The 16,665-nt window shown below is 40.1% G+C and overlaps 1 long non-coding RNA gene across 2 annotated transcripts in view; it reads right to left on the reverse strand.

The window, feature by feature from the left end:
• Window positions 1–4,571: 4,571 nt before the first annotated feature.
• The window catches only part of LOC127494541 (uncharacterized), a 38,205-nt gene continuing 26,111 nt past the window's right edge, over window positions 4,572–16,665 (reverse strand). For both annotated transcript variants that reach the window (XR_007924902.1, XR_007924901.1), the window contains 2 exons: window positions 7,151–7,213; window positions 4,572–6,550 (listed from right to left, as the gene is read on the reverse strand). This is a non-coding gene — a long non-coding RNA (uncharacterized LOC127494541). The remainder of the gene's footprint in view (window positions 6,551–7,150; window positions 7,214–16,665) is intronic.

Consider the following 16,665-nt stretch of genomic DNA (forward strand, 5'->3'; position numbering starts at 1 on the left):
GAAGCCGGAGGAACGCGAGAGGCCCTGCCTGGCAGAAATAAAGACTTCCTAAGGGTTCCTCTCTGACAACAGAGCCGCTTGGGGAGAGTGAAAAATGAAGCCTCCACACATTTAGAGTTTTTTTTCAGGAAGGGGGGAAAAGGGGCCACAATGGGGGGGGTGAAAATGAATGCATAAGAACAAGCGATTATAATATTTGGAGAATAGGAAGGCTTTGATTGTGCGACTCTCGCCTCAGTTGCTGAATTTTAGCATCCCCGATTCACGTTTCTTCTGTAGGAAACAATCATGTCACCTAGTTTCAGTTGTACTGATTATGCAAAACGCTTGTGCAATTGTTCGAATACCAGCGTACACGAATCTCTGAGGGGATATTTATGAGACGGGGCAGTAAGAGAGAACATACGACAGAAAGCGCAAGAGAAAGAGATACACCGTGGCTAAGTCAGTGTTTACCTGAAGACCAAAGGGAGCTGTGAAATCTCACAAGTCAGCCTACTTCACATATATGTGGGAGCCCACAAAACACTTTTCACTGCTGTCTGTCATTTTGATTGCCCAGCATGACTCTACCCCCCCAACCCCACCCCACCTCTTCCTCTGGCCAGATGGCTTTTTTTTTAAACAGTCTGTGTCTTGCACCTCCACTCTCAATCCTTGGAAGAAGCGGGAGGAAAGGGCCAGCGGGGGACATTGGGCTGTGTGGACAAATGGTTTTGAGGTATAGCAGAGCAAATAAAATGGATTAAGGGGAACCTTTTCACAGACACCCCTCAAACTAGTTCGGCACTTCTTAGCCGAGGCCCTGATAAGCGCCGAGATGGTCCAATCCAGTTACAGAAATAAGAAAAAGAACAGAATGAAAAACATTTCCGCCAAGCCTGATACTTCGAAGATAGGGTTTCACATATATGTATTTTGATGGGTATATTGGAAGAACATGACCAAATACCTTATCAAAGCTTTTTCTGAATCTCATAGATATTCATTTAACATATAGAGCAGCACCTCCAATCATCAGAGCAGAACACAAGGCAGTTTGACACCTACAGAAGACTATCATTGCAACAAAACATATTCATCAAATCCATACAAACACAGCAGGTCTCCTTCTACAACACCACAAAGGCCCTCAGTTCCTTCAAAGTGGAAAACGGACAGGAAACCCTGTGATTTCATCATCACAAAAGATTTCTGTTGCAACCCGAACCTGAATCCAACAGGCCTACAGACATTAAGGAGGCTGCCTGATTGACTGAAAAGGGGTAAATAGACCTGTCAGTCTTCTCACAATCCCGACAGAAATGCCTGCAGTTTGAGTGATGGAAGAAGTCCCTCTTGCACAATCTCATACAATACAAACTCATTCATAGATATTTGCCGCAGACCTTCTTGTAATATCTGACAACACTTCAGGGATTACAGATTCAAGATTCAAGGCTGAGCCTTTTGTCTTTGCAACCACTTCGTAGTCGTCTCTAGTCTCTCATGATGGCCGAAGCACTTCACTGGTCATTTCAAAATAGTGCAAAATAACCCATTTGATGCCGTTCCAACATCAGCCAAATCAAATGCAAAACAATGACTCCATATGTACCCAAAACTAAATGTCAGAGCAAGAAAGGACTGACATTTGACTTCCTGATGGATGTCATTATGTCACTAGGCAACATGGCACGAACGTCCTGCCTGAATAAAAAGAGCTATTGTCGACTGCAATCAATAAAAGAGAGCTAGTTTTTTTTTTGTAAATAATGCACATGAAAAACAAATGGCACATACTAATCAGTCTTTTTGTTTGTTGTGGAATAGCAGGAAAAATCCCTTTTGAGCTGACTGTTTGCGTTTTGTCTTTTCAAAAGCCCTTTTGGCAATGTATCAGGTAGCCATTTTAACAGCCAAAATGAATAATTATTTTATAAAGGTTTAAACAATCACTCACGCCAATTTTATAATGTATAGGTGCATTTGGAATCAAATCAAGGTGATTTGTTTGGTTTGGAAATGACAAAAAAGCAGAATGATCAGAGCTGAATCCTGTCACTGGATTAGATCTGTGACATTAGCCCTTCCCTTCACATCAGGTCACAGGCTCTATGTCACATGACACCAGGGCCTTAACCCCTCTGTGGTGACATGTTACTCTAAGGTCAGTCAGGTCGCTCAATTAGCAAAGGAGACAAAGACCTGGGCGTAGAGGAGGAGAGAGATCAGCTGTCCCATCCAAAGAAATTCAACCACGGAGCTCTCCGCTGCACGTCTGCTTCTGCTCGCCTGGCCAAGCCCTCATTTAGCAGTTCACTGACTGGAGACATGCCCGCTGCTCTTCACAGAGTGTGCGGTGACAGCCAAGAGTCACTAAAGAGCTGAAGAGTCACTCCTGTGCCACATGGCGGGACCGTCGGCGAGATTATGATCTTACATCCACGAGTCAAGAATCTGGTCTTGAATTGACTGGCACACATATTAGTGTCAGAAAGAGTCTGATGTCAAACAGACTGGCATCAGCGGGCGCACATGTTGGGAGGGGAAATAAAGCTGCTCTTTAGGGTAGTAACAAAACATGCAGGAAAATGTATGCAAGCATATGTGTTTATGCAGTATAGCTTACGCTATCACACAAACATCAAGGCAATTATTCATGTCTTCAGCAACCTGTGCACACACCCCCTGACACAAGACGCCCACTTATATACAGCCTTTTTTCCATCTTGCCATCCCTAATATAGACACTCATCTAGAGAGAATGAAACAGAGCAAGATTTCAGCTGAGAGCATGATTGTAGTCAGAGGTATTTTAGGTAAACCTCATCTTGATAGAGGTGTCTAGAGGGCTCAGAGTTTAAACCATCCTCTTTTTGCTGCAATGTAATCGGAATGGACTTGCGCACAGATTTTCATCCCACATACAACATATTGCCTATGAACTTTGATGACGAATATAACCTGCTGTCAGAAAGAATGGTTCCCTGTGCTTCATCTATAGCTCTCCTGAATCTCGAATATGCTTTAAAATGTTGAGGAGCCTATAGTAAAGGAAAAAAAAAAAAGATCTATAACTACGCTGATGTAATACTTGTCCATCGGTCTTTTCCACTCCGGCCTCATTACGAAAGATTAATTCTACTTGTAAACTTGCAAGTGCTAAACTACAGTAAGTACAGAACAACAGCTGGCCCTGTCATTTCCATAAGAATACAAACCACAACAGCTGCTCTCGCCAGCATCTGCTGAGCTGTTTATGAAAATAAACAGTGCGGATCCTCATAAACATCCTCATAAAGTCATCAACTATCTCCAAATTTACAGCACTGAAAAATGCATTAGGCTCGGCCCTAATTTGATAGCGCTAAATTTCTCGGCTCATAAATATATTTATATAGTCTATTCACAGAGCGTACCAATTACAAGGCGAGCAGGGAAATTGTCAAACAATGTTTCGACATGTTTAATAACATTGGGGTATGATTTGTCAAGGCAGTGCACCAAAAATTGTCGCTAATGAGTAGCAATGGAACTCCGAGGCTGCCTGGCCAAATCACAGGGCCTTGGAGGACTATTCAACCATTGTCAACAATTTCACTCTCAGTCCTCACGCAAAGCGACAGAGACCACCGTTACTGGATAGCACTTAGCTAATGGCTCCCTTTTGGCAGCCGTAATTACACAATGATTAGCTTTACCCACTTCAAACTTTCACACTTCACCTTGTGTTCCTATAGTCTGCAGTAAGCAGGTCTGGAAACAGCTATACAGACCGGGCTGAGTCAGACTTGTTTGAAATGGCACCTTCACATTGTGGATTCTATGTGTGGAGATATATTAAGTTAGTGCTAATCCAATTGAATCCAATGCTTCCTGTCAGGCAAGGTGCTGGCAGACTACATAAACATATTAGTAGACAATGAAACCTCCACTACTGTAATCTAGAGTTTATTGAGGTCCAGACAGTGTGAAAGGTTAGCATGCTTCTGTCAAGTGAACAATACTTTAAGTCAACCCACATAAAGACTAAGTACGATATCAAGGTTTGTCATACATCTAAATGCTTCGTGGTAAGCAGTATTTTTAGACGATTTAAGAACTGAAAAATATATTGCTAAATAGTAACATTTCAAATATAGTCAAAACAAGTATATGAAACATTAGGAAAAAAAAAAAAAGTGTAAATGAGAAAACATTTAAGCCTTTAGTGTCTTCCTTCAAAGAAATTAATCAGCGATAAAATAAAAAAATATTTAAATAAACACAGATGCGCATTTAATTATTGTTTACATTTATTTACTTTATTAAATATTAATGTTTATTTATTGTCAATGAAATTGAAGAATTTGTGTGTGCGTGTGTACTTCCCATTTCAGACCTGCCAGATTCAGACTGCTGTTCATATCTTAAATCACTCCTTCTCTGCCATGTCAATGGAGGGAAATTGTTGTCGATTTGAATGTCTGATGAGATGCCGCCGGTGGTCTGCCTCTGGAAGTTGAACATATGGGAAGGGGTGAAGAGGCTCAGTCATCTTACTGCTTTACAGATAGTCATGCATATGTTGGCAATAACCACAGGGAACAGGCTGTAATGCATCCTTCCAGTTGAGAATTCATAATCCATGTGTACTCTGAGCCAAACCATATGATAATTTTTAATTTAATTTATTAAATAATTAAAAATCTTAAATTAATATCTTTAAAGCAGTCAGCGCATGTCTTTCTTTTCAAATAAAAAAAATGAGGATGTATGAATTCAAGTTTGTATGAAAAATTCTACTTAACATTTTGGCATAGCGAGCAACGCTTTTGTTCCTGGTACAGAGACAAAAATGTAAATGCGAAACATGTTAACAAATGGGAACCCTGATGTCATAGCAAATGAACAGTTTTAGTAACAGCTGATAAAAAAATAATAAAATCAATAATGGCAAAACAAACAAGAATTAAACGAGGCTTCTATACGACTGCATTTGGGTGCAGTTGTCAAGTTATTTGCCCATAACTTCCCAAGCTAAATCAATAAATATCCTCTTGTGTTGGTTTCCACCATCAATCCTCAGCAGAAATAAAAGAGGGAAACACACCTTCCTCTGATCAATATTACAACAGCTAGGCGCAGGGCAGGCATCTGAGACTCCTGCTTTGTAGCCAGAGAGGTCTTTATATGTTCTCTAGAGGACTTATTTACCCCAGCCTTCAGCCTAGATGCTCAAGTCACTACATTTCTGGCCTATCCACCTTGACGCCCCCCCTCTTCTCGCGTGAAGCAGCATAAGAAGTCTGATTCAAGTGATTTCTCTTTTTTTTTTCTAGTCAAGTTGGATGGCAGGAATTGAAACATTTAAAAAGCCAACAGCGATAAGCCAAGCACAGACACCCCGCAGACAGACCACCTCGCCTTGGAGACACTTAAGCGTCTGTGGCTTTGACAGCATTTTCATCACTCCCCCTTACCCCCCTTCACCATCTGTGAATGTGCCCGGCAACATCAAACCGAGTCTGAGAATCGAAAGCCAGGAGACAAACCCGTTCAGGGGTACTATCCTTCGCTGACAAAAACGACTGTCACTCGTAGCAGAAAGAGAGTCACTTGGCGGTGGTTAACGCACGCCATCCATCGTGCAGGTAATGTTTTTCTCCTTTTCTCTCATGAGGAGAGGCCAGTGTCGCTGCCATGTGTGCAGTTAGAGGCCGCCCTGGCAGCAAGCGCTGCTTGCACTTGCATCAATTACAGCGGATGGGCCTGACAGCTGTAATTACATACCTCAACACTGATTATGTGCGGTCTGTCATGGAGACCAGCAAGGCACCTATTTTCATGCACTCGTTTAAGCAGTCAGTTGTCAGGGCAAAGTGGCAAAGCAGGAACGGCCCTCTTCAAGGAGGAGGAAGGGAGGGAAAGTGGCGGGGATGTAGCTTGTGTGGAGTCAAGTAAACCCCCTCCGCACTCTCTCATCCCCGCCGCCTCGGTCTTGGCAAGATCTCCTGCTGCTCAGGGCAGTAATAGCTACTGCATAAAAAGCCCATGTTATTATTGTCACAATAGTGAAGGACTCATAGGAAATTGGGGTAGACCTGCTCATTGATGCGGTTGTCTTCTCTTACAGCACAAAGCGAAGACCTGTGCATAACCAATTTAACAAAAAGTTGTCAATAGGACTCAACCTAGTATTTTAGACAATATCGAATGTTAAGTGGCACAATGATACCGATATGACTACGTTAGAGGAGAAAATGAAGGAAAGTAAACCTGGCAGTAGGGGAAAAAAAGTGCAGAGTTGATGCATTGAGCACACTGAATCGATTCCAAGGAAAATCAAATATGCCATTAATATTTAATACACTAAGCAAGCTAAATGCATTTGCTGATCACATGACAAAATAGTGACCTTCCCACTAGCTCAGTGTAAAATTAAGGCTTTTAAAATCAAAGCGGCAACTCCAACACATAGCGTGGTTGTGCTTCGGGCAACAGAGTTCGAGTCCTGGCTCGTTGTCCTTTCTGATCCCGTCCCCCCACCTCTTTCCTATTTTGCTTCCTGACTGCCTTCTGTACTGTCCTGCATAAAGGAAAAACAGCAAAAATAAATATAACAAAAAAACCCCAAAGTACTGTCATATATTCAATGTAATTCACTCACTCACTCTTGAGCACCAGTCTTTTTAAAAAAAAAATAAATAAATAAATTCTCCCTGTGCCCTAGCCATGCCACCCTCGCCCTTTTCAAACACTCCCACCCCAGACATCCACACTCCAACCCCCAATGCTCGCATTAAAAGCCTGGCCAATCCAGCTGTGAGTTTGGGCAAACTGCCAAATTGTCTGGCAAATGATATGGAAATCTCTGAAACAAATACAGTAGCAATGATTTTACCAAGCATCTGGAAATGGTTCATTCTACAGCTGTGATGTGTGACTCAGTTTTGAATACTGACATTATTTACACAGCTATCATTGAGAGCATTTACATCTCACACCTATTATATTTATGTGTAATCTCATGTAAATGTCTTAAACGCCGCTCTTTTATGGGATAAAAGTCATAAACAGTTTGAGCAAAACCCAAGCTGTGTTTTAACATCAAAACTGGGGGAGAAAAAAAACATACTAAAATCTCTTAAATGCAGTTTTGTTGGTAAAGCAAACTGGTTAGGCCTACCTGTCCTCCGATATTAACTTGTTTAATCCCTGGTTAAATGAGTTCAAAGAGACAACTGGCCCACTGAAAGACAAATAGGAAGAAAACGCATTAGAACAGTGAAGCCGAAGCCAACTGCTTAAGTTAGGGTTAGGTCACCTAAAAATGAAAATTTTGTCATTAATTACTCACTCTCTCTCATGTTGTTCCAAACCTGTAAGACTTTTGTTCATCTTCAAAACAGAAATGAAGATCTTTTAGATGAAATATGAGAGCTTTCTGTCTCTCCATAGACAGCTACGCAACTACCACTTTCATGCTTCAAAAAGTTCATAAAGAAATCGTAAAACTAATCCATATGAATTGAGTGGTTTAGTCCAGTTTTTAAACATAAACAGAAGCTCAACCGAACCTGCTTGATGCACGAGAACAAACTTCTTCTGGAAGCTCAAATGTGCTGCGTAACACGAAAATGAACCTCATTGGTTCTTGCGGAAGCGCAAACGTGCTGCATAACACACGTAAAAGAACCTCAATGGTTCTCGTACGTCAAGCAAACATGCTTGAGCTTCCGTTTAACACTACTGATGTGTGAGTTGATGAATGTTTATATGTGAATAAAAGCCTAAATTCAATCTGTTCATCATATAAAGTAATTGTGTCTCTTCAGAAATTTGGACTAATCGGAGGGACACAAAACTCATAGATTTCACCAAAAGGATCTTCATTTGCGTTCTGAAGATGAACAGGGAAGATGAAGGTCTTACAGGTTTGGAACAACATGAGGGTGAGTAATTAATAACAGAATTTTCATTTTTGGGTGAACTTACCCTTTAATACTGAATAATTTAAGGTGGTTTTCAATATTATGCCATTGCTGAATTTCTGGATTTCTGCAAACCATAATAAGCATAAGCCTTTGCTTATAAAGCTCTTACTCTACCATTCAACAGTGTGAGGTGTGAGTGCTCCCTTTTCAGTGACCTTCAATAGCTTATTGATTTCTACAAATACAAAAGTGGCCACTGGTAGTCCAAACTCTCATGTGCGCAAGTTTCATTGAACTGTCTGCAGCGTTTCTCCTGTAAAACCTCCAAAGCTGTAATCACGAAAGGAATAAAAAAAGCACACTGTTTTGTACCAACAAGTAACAAACATAAAAACACCTAAGTAAGAGTGTGCATCGCTATTTGTCTGAAAGTATTGTGAGGATAATGGCATTTAATCCTCACATCAACCCCCACCCAGACCCGCTCCACGCATCCCGGCCTTACAAAGACCGTCCTCCAATAATAAGCTGTCTAGTCCTTGGCTTCCAGGCCTTTGTCATATTGCCTATCGACATGTTAGATTAAACAAAATTTCACATGTCAATTAAATGAGTGTTGCCCGGGTGATTAGCAGATCCCACTAATTGTCTCCCTCCTCCTCTGCCATAATTTTCCACACGAACGAACAGGAAAAAGGGCTTTGTCCAACAGGGCCCCCATCAAACATGTCTAAGATGGGTCTTTACGTCCTCCTCCACTTCTTCCCATTCTCCTGGGGGAAAAGCCGAGGAAGAGAGGGATGAGGTGGGGAGGAGAGGAGATGAGATTGGAAGGGGGGGAGGGGGAGGGGGAGGGGATTGGATTCACTTTTCAGGGCGCCCCGCTCAGTTCGGGGCATCCCGCTGATGGGGTGCAGTGAGAACGCAAACAGTGGGTCCTAGACGCCCTGCGCAAGGCCCCATTCACACACTCCCACACGTGCACCCTCACTGATAATTACCCAACCGCCCCTCGGAGACAAGACGCCCACAAAGGCTGGGCCACTAACAGTTTTAGACAGGGGCAAGGTCTTCCTCTTCCACATATTCTAATTTCTTTCCTGGCATATGTTTGTTTTCCTTTGCCCTAATGAACACGTTCTCTGTCTGGATCTACCTTTGGTCCATAGTAGATTTGACTGTAGCCATTAACTTCCATAGTATTTTTTTTTTCCTACTATGGAAGTCAATGGCTGTCAATATTCAAACAATATTCAAAATAACTTCTTTTGTGATCCAACAGAAGAAAGAGACAATATCCCTTTGAATATGGCATGACTGGTCGCTTTAGCCAACTCATTTCAAGTGGCAGTGCGGAGCGCACATGAACCATTCAACTTTACAAGTTATAGCACGAAATAAACATGAATGAACTTTAGAAGGTGTGTTGAAAGATACAGTACAACTATCTAAAATGTATCAACTCTCATTTAATCACTCAAATCAGTATCAACCACAGAAAGACCTCAATAACAGCTTGTGAACATATCACTTAAATCATTTTCATGAGATAAATGCAACATTATTATTGATATGTTCACAGTTCGTTAGATAGCTATATTAAATAAACCAGAGGATCTTATTTTTGTTAATTATGTATGTTTGAATAAAACTTATGAAATCTACCTTATGTGCAACTGGAATGTTTGTATACAACAAGTTTTTATTTAAATGTGATTATTGTATCTGAAAATAAATAGCAGTTGAATATAATAGTTTGGACTCTTTATTGTTAATTTTAACCTTTAATATTACAGTAATGTACCAAATGAGAGGGTTCCCAGTATAGTTTGCAGTATTAGTTGGGAGAGATTCAGAAAAACTGACATGTAGGCCTACCTGAAATATTCACAAATTAATCAATACTGAATTGTTCACCGAATGTCGTGATATTACCGTCTGTACTGTAGCTTGAGCATTCAACAGGATAAGAAAATTCAAACCGTACAGGTATTCGCAATATTTCTTGTTCAAGAAGTTGTTTCACCTGGATATACAGTATCTCACAGAAGTGAGTACACCCCTGACATTTTTGTAAATATTTTATTATATCTTTTCATGTGACAACACTGAAGAAATGACACTTTGCTGCAATGTAAAGTAGTGAGTGTACAGCTTAAATAACATTGTAAATTTGCTGTCCCCTCAAAATAACTCAACACACAGCCATTAATGTCTAAACCGCTGGCCACAAAAGTGAGTACACCCCTAAGTAAAAATGTCCAAATTGGGCCCAGAGTGTCAATATTTTGTGTGGTCACCATTATTTTCCAGCACTACCTTAACCCTCTTGGGCATGGAGTTCACCAGAGCTTCACAGGTTGCCACTGGAGTCCTCTTCTACTCCTCCATGACGACATCACAGAGCTGGTGGATGTTAGAGACCTTGCGCTCCTCCACCTTCTGTTTGAGGATGCCCCACAGACGCTCAATAGGGTTTAGATCTGGAGACATTCTTTAGCAAGGCAGTGGTCGTCTTGGAGGTGTGTTTGGGGTCGTTATCATGTTGGAATACTGCCCTGCGGCCCAGTCTCTGAAGGGAGGGGATCATGCTCTGCTTCAGTATGTCATAGTACATGTTGGCATTCATGGTTCCCTCATTGAACTGTAGCTCCCCAGTGCCGGCAGCACTCATGCAGCCCCAGACCATGACACTCCCACCACCATGCTTGACTGTAGGCAAGACACACTTGTCTTTGTACTCCTCACCTGGTTGCCGCCACACACGCTTGACACCATCTGAACCAAATAAGTTTATCTTGGTCTCATCAGACCACAGGACATGGTTCCAGCAATCCATGTCCTTAGTCTGCTTGTCTTCAGCAAACTGTTTGCGGGCTTTCTTGTGCATCATCTTTAGAAGAGACAGCCATGCAGACCAATTTGATGCAGTGTGCGGCGTATGGTCTGAGCACTGACAGGCTGACCCCCCACCCCTTCAACCTCTGCAGCAATGCTGGCAGCACTCATGTCTATTTCCCAAACACAACCTCTGGATATGACGCTGAGCACGTGCACTCAACTTCTTTGGTCGACCATGATGAGGCCTGTTCTGAGTGGAAACTGTCCTGTTAAACCGCTGTATGGTCTTGGCCACCGTGCTGCAGCTCAGTTTCAGGGTCTTGGCAGTCTTCTTATAGCCTACGCCATCTTTATGTAGAGCAACAATTCTTTTTTTTAGATCCTCAGAGAGTTCTTTGCCATGAGGTGCCATGTTGAACTTCCAGTGACCAGTATGAGAGAGTGAGAGCGATAACACCAAATTTAACACACCTGCTTCCCATTCACACCTGAGACCTTGTAAGGGGTGTACTCACTTTTGTGGCCAGCAGTTTAGACATTAATGGCTGTGTGTTTAGTTATTTTGAGGGGACAGCAAATTTACACTGTTATACAAGCTGTACACTCACTACTTTACATTGTAGCAAAGTGTCATTTCTTCAGTGTTGTCACATGAAAAGATATAATAAAATATTTACAAAAATGTCAGGGGTGTACTCACCTCTGTGAGATACTGTAAGTCACATTGCGGCACTCTGACTACTGCCATCTGTGTTTGAAACATGAAATTACAAATTCCTAGCAAAATATGTCATCTGAGCATATACGCCACCACAGTATTTACTTATGGACATAGTGTAAAGGACAAATGAAGTAAACCTGAAATTTCCTGTTGAATCCAAACAGACACTATTTTTAATATGTACTAGCTCACAAATAATAATATTTTTAATTCTTATCCAAAAACTCTTCTCTAGTGCAGCTTTAACCTAGAAGTACTTGAACGATTCCACAGACTGAAAAGCACAAAAATACAGTTTTAATAATACAACATTTTGAGGAATTTAAAAACCCAACCTGACTCAAGATTTCAGACTTTACTCAAGTGATTACTCTTTCTTTGCCTCATTCTAACTGATTATGGGGTCTGGTGAAAGAGGACACAGCCCTGTTTGCACTGCACTTTCTGAAGTATACACAATAGAAATTGTGTCCCATTGAGTTCAAATTTGCTGGAAGTTTCCTTTAAAAGTAATACAAAGAATCGGCTGTATGGTCTACTTTTTGTGCTGAGGCAGCAGACCATAGGACTAATAATGGATGAGGGGAATCTCTCATCTGAGTCTACCTCACACACTGAACGTGGGCAGGAGAAACATGACGGGCATGAGTGTGACATTCACCCGTACTCTAAATTCATTCACTCAGAAATCACGCTCACTCGCCCTCCTTTACATGCGGCATTTTCCCAGAGGCCTGTATTATGTATGGGTGTGCGTGTGTCCGTAAAGGGCCGTTAGAGAGAGAGAGAGAGAGAGAGAGAGAGAGAGAGAGAGAGAGAGAGAGAGAGAGAGAGAGAGAGAGAGAGAGAGAGAGAGAGAGAGAGAGAGAGAGAGAGAGTGTGTGTGTGTGTGTGTGTGTGTGTGTGTGTGTGTGTGTGTGTGTGTGTGTGTGTGTGAGACAGTGAGTGCCAGGTTGTCACATGCAAGTACTCATGCATGAATATGTGTGTGTACGAATAGAAGAGAAGCAGCAGACAGACAGTGGCTTGAACAAATCTCAGTGGAGAGTTAAAAGACTGTCTATGAATCTGATTAAACCAGTGAATCCTCTTCTCCACACAGTACTTTCCACATTAACACACAAAATTAAAGTGTGACACCTACTGCATTTTTATTAAAAATGCCATTGAACACCATTGTCTGTGCTCAAATTATTCATAACACTACTTAGTCTCTAAGTATAAATGTTGTCAGTCAGCTTTTTACATCTCTGTTGATGTGATCATCTTGCAATATGATAAAACTAATCAAATAAATAAAACTGTCCAACTAATTGTCATCTATTTTAGCAGTTTTATACTTTATTTATTAAGCATTTTGTCAAGCAACGAGGGACATAAATAATAAACAAATCTTTCGAATGTCTTGACAAACTATTAAAATAAATACATCTAATTTCAATAAACTGCTAAAATAAATCAAATAGTCATTTATTTTAGCAGTTCGACAGACTTGTTTGTTTTATTTATTAAGCAGTTTGCCAAGAAAATATATTATAAATAATAAGTCTACCAAATAACATATATATATATATATATATATATATATATATATATTATATCTAGAGGAAAGGTGGTGGGCAGGGATTCGAGAGGAGGATTAGGTTTCTATAGCAACACGGAAGTTCAAGTCCCACCTTGTAGTGGAGAAAGTAGCAGAGCACTAGAGTATTCCATCCACACAGCAGAGCTAGGCCCTTTTGGGGATCTGGATGAGGTAGAGTGTACACATGTTCTGCTGGCTCAGGACTGGCCCTGAAATATTAAATAAATCAGACACAGGCTCCTGAGGGACAGGGCTGTGGAGTGGTCAGGACAGTCTGTGGCCCCCTAATGTCTAGAAGGGGTTGGTCTCAGAATGGCACTAATTTGACACAGCGAGGTAATCTGACAAAACTGTGGGGCTTCTCTGCTTTGTCACAATGTGTAAGGGCACTTGTATTTAAGGATGGCTGCTTTCACAGTGGAGTTAATTAAGGTGCAGTTTAGCACAAATTGCTGAGGACAGAATCCAACTGATGGCCTTGAGGGTCATTAGGGTTTTACCAAGTTTAGCAGCCTGAACTGAGAGTCTATAAGCTGGGGTGACATTGGGAAAATTATGGTGAACCTCTTCTGTGTTCTGCGCCAATACAAATCCCAGCAAACTCAAAAAATAAAATAAAGAAGTATCTGTTATGACTAAGAGACTTGAGAATAGATTCCATCAATAGAGCAGATCAATACAGTCTCTTACCTCTCTCACAACTCTGACACACTTGATATGTCTTGTGCGGGCAAGTGCAGCGAGTCACGCTCAAAAGATAACATAAAAAGAAAGTCAGCTTTCAACATCTGACAATGATTGCAAATGATGTGCCTCTTCAACAATAGGAAAAGGCTACTCCCCTTAGAATACCACTCACGAGTGGTACAGAATTTAAATTCCATCAAAGACAAACACCTTTATGCCACCTGTGACAAAGAATATATCAAGGTCAATATTTAAATCTTTTTTTAAAAATTCTGTTTATCCTTCCAAAGGCAAATATTCTTAAGGCAAGCATCAGAGCGCTTTCTGAATCAATGGCTTCTATGCAAAGAACACATAAGCAATGTGTCCAGTGTCCAAAATTCTGTCATTAATTACTCATCCTCATGTCGTTCCACATCCATAAGAGTTCATCTTCAGAACACAAATTAATATATTTTTGATAAAATCCAATGGCTCTGTGAGGCCTCCATTGACAGTAAGATAATTAACACTTTCAAACACCCAGAAAGGTACTAAAGACATATTTAAAACAGTTCATGTGACTGCAGTGGTTCAACCTTAATGTTATAAAGTGACGAGAATAATTTTTGTGCATTGATTCGAAACAAAAGATTTGTAAAGCTTCGAAGCTTCATGAAGCGGTGTTTTGAAATCGCCCATCACTAGACATTGTTGAATAAAGTCGTTTATTTAGTTTTTTTGGCGCACAAAATGTATTCTCGTCGCTTCATAACATTAAGTGCACATGAACTGTTTTAAATGTGTCTTTAGTACCTCTCTGGGCATTTGAAAGTGTTAATTATATTGCTGTCAATGCAGGCCTCACTGAGCCATCGGATTTTAGCAAAAATATCTTAATTTGTGTTCTGAAGATGAATGAAGGTCTTACGGGTTTGGAACGACATGAGGGTGAGTAATTAATGAAAGAATTTTCATTTTTGGGTGAACTAACCCTTATATATATATATATATATATATATATATATTTACTTTTTAACCACAAATACACTGCTCTGCGATGCGCCACACATTACTTAATCACGTTGGAAAAGTCACGTGTGACGTAAGCGAAAGTACCGCGGTAGGGCGAAAAACATCTCATTTTCTCCTCCAACTTCAAAATCGTCCAACATTGTTGTTTTACCTTTTTGTAAAGGGGCGTTTGACTTAATCTTTGCACGTTCGCTTTGTAAACACTTACTCGGTACTTCCGCCTACGTCACACGTGACCTTTTCAACTTGATTACGTAATGCGCGGCACATCGCAGAGCTAGTGCAACTAATTTTATTAAATTAATTCACAATATCTTATTCCTAATATGATGAAAACAGCTAATGTTTCTTGTCTCATCACATTGACAGTCACAAATTACATTACATGGATCACATAAATTATATATTTAAAATTCAAAATGGCGAAATTAGACAAAAGATTATTAGTTTGCATAACTGATCATTTCTGTTGGTCGTTTAACACTTCTAACATAAAACAGCTATCAAATATTAAATGCTTAGTTTAGCTTGCTTGATATTATAATATAATACCATAATATAATATACACCAAGACATATTGGGTAGGCTTAGTTAATCTTTTATGCAATTTTTACAATTACAATTTTGATTATTTGCATTAGATTTTTTTAATTTAAAAAAATAAAAAATAATGAAAAATTATCAAAATAAAATATTTTGTAATAGAATATTTAAGAAACTCCATTTACAAATGTTTTGGCCCAATTCACCTGAATCATTAAAAAATATGCTATGCCAAAACAACTGTATAGTGTGAAGAAAACATTTAAAAAAAAAAAAAAAGTGTTGGTACAACAGCAATTATCACTGCATTACCATTCATGTAAGAAAGGACTTATTAGAAACTCTGGAAGAGAAAGGTCTTGTAAATGACTTGGCCCCTGTCTAAAACGGTTAGGGACTCTGTCTTTGCCCTTGCCTTGTCTCTGGGGGCCAATTAGGCAATCATCAGTGAGCGATGTCTTATTAGGAGCTCTCATCACTATTAAACTACCACTCATTTGTTTTTTTTCAACATGAACACAGGTCAGGGGATATCAGGTGTGAATTATGAGAAGCTAAAAGGACAGATTGAAAATGAAGACTGTATTGCAGCTGTCAAAGGTCTGCAGCTGGCCTTGTCAATACAGTTCTAAAGGACCATACATAATCAGTTTTGGGTCACATGACTAGAAGCACACACAAATAACACACAAAGCCCATCCAGTCAGAGTCAGCATCCAATACTGTTAGTCTATATGATGTGGTGTGCCTTACTTGTTAAGCTGTGATTTATAAATGCAATCACAACACAGCTTGACACAAACAAACATCATAGGCCCCCGTTTACGGCTGGTATTAACAATCCGTCTCGGGTGATCTGGTCACAGCGGTCAACCAAGATATATTGCAGTTTATACCAGGTATTTACATGCATCTCAAATGTGACCACGTGTCGGATCAGATTTCAAGTGGAGGGTCTCTAAATTCAAAACTACAATAATGACTTGCAGTGTATCGCCACATGTTGAATTGTTTAAAAAGGGCTAGTTTGCTCAAAAATGAAAACCTCATTGTTGTTCCAAACTTGTAAGACTTTCTCTATTCTGTGGAACACGAAAGAGGATGATGTGTTTTTTTTGTTTGTTTTTTTTTTTTTGTTCATTCAATTAAAGTTGTTTTGGACCTCCTTGACTTTCATTATATGGACAAAAACAGCTGAAACATTCTTTAAAATATAGGCTATTTGGTTTGGTTTGGAACAAATATGATACAGAATTATTACATGATTACAGAATGTTCATTTTTGGGTGAAGTATTCCTTTAACCCTTTAACTAAGGCCCTGTTTACACCCTGGTATTAAGATGCATTTTGGTCGATCGTATCACAAGTAGACGA

Source organism: Ctenopharyngodon idella, chromosome 14, assembly GCF_019924925.1.
Source record: "Ctenopharyngodon idella isolate HZGC_01 chromosome 14, HZGC01, whole genome shotgun sequence".
In the NCBI taxonomy this organism is placed as follows: Eukaryota; Metazoa; Chordata; class Actinopteri; order Cypriniformes; family Xenocyprididae; genus Ctenopharyngodon; species Ctenopharyngodon idella.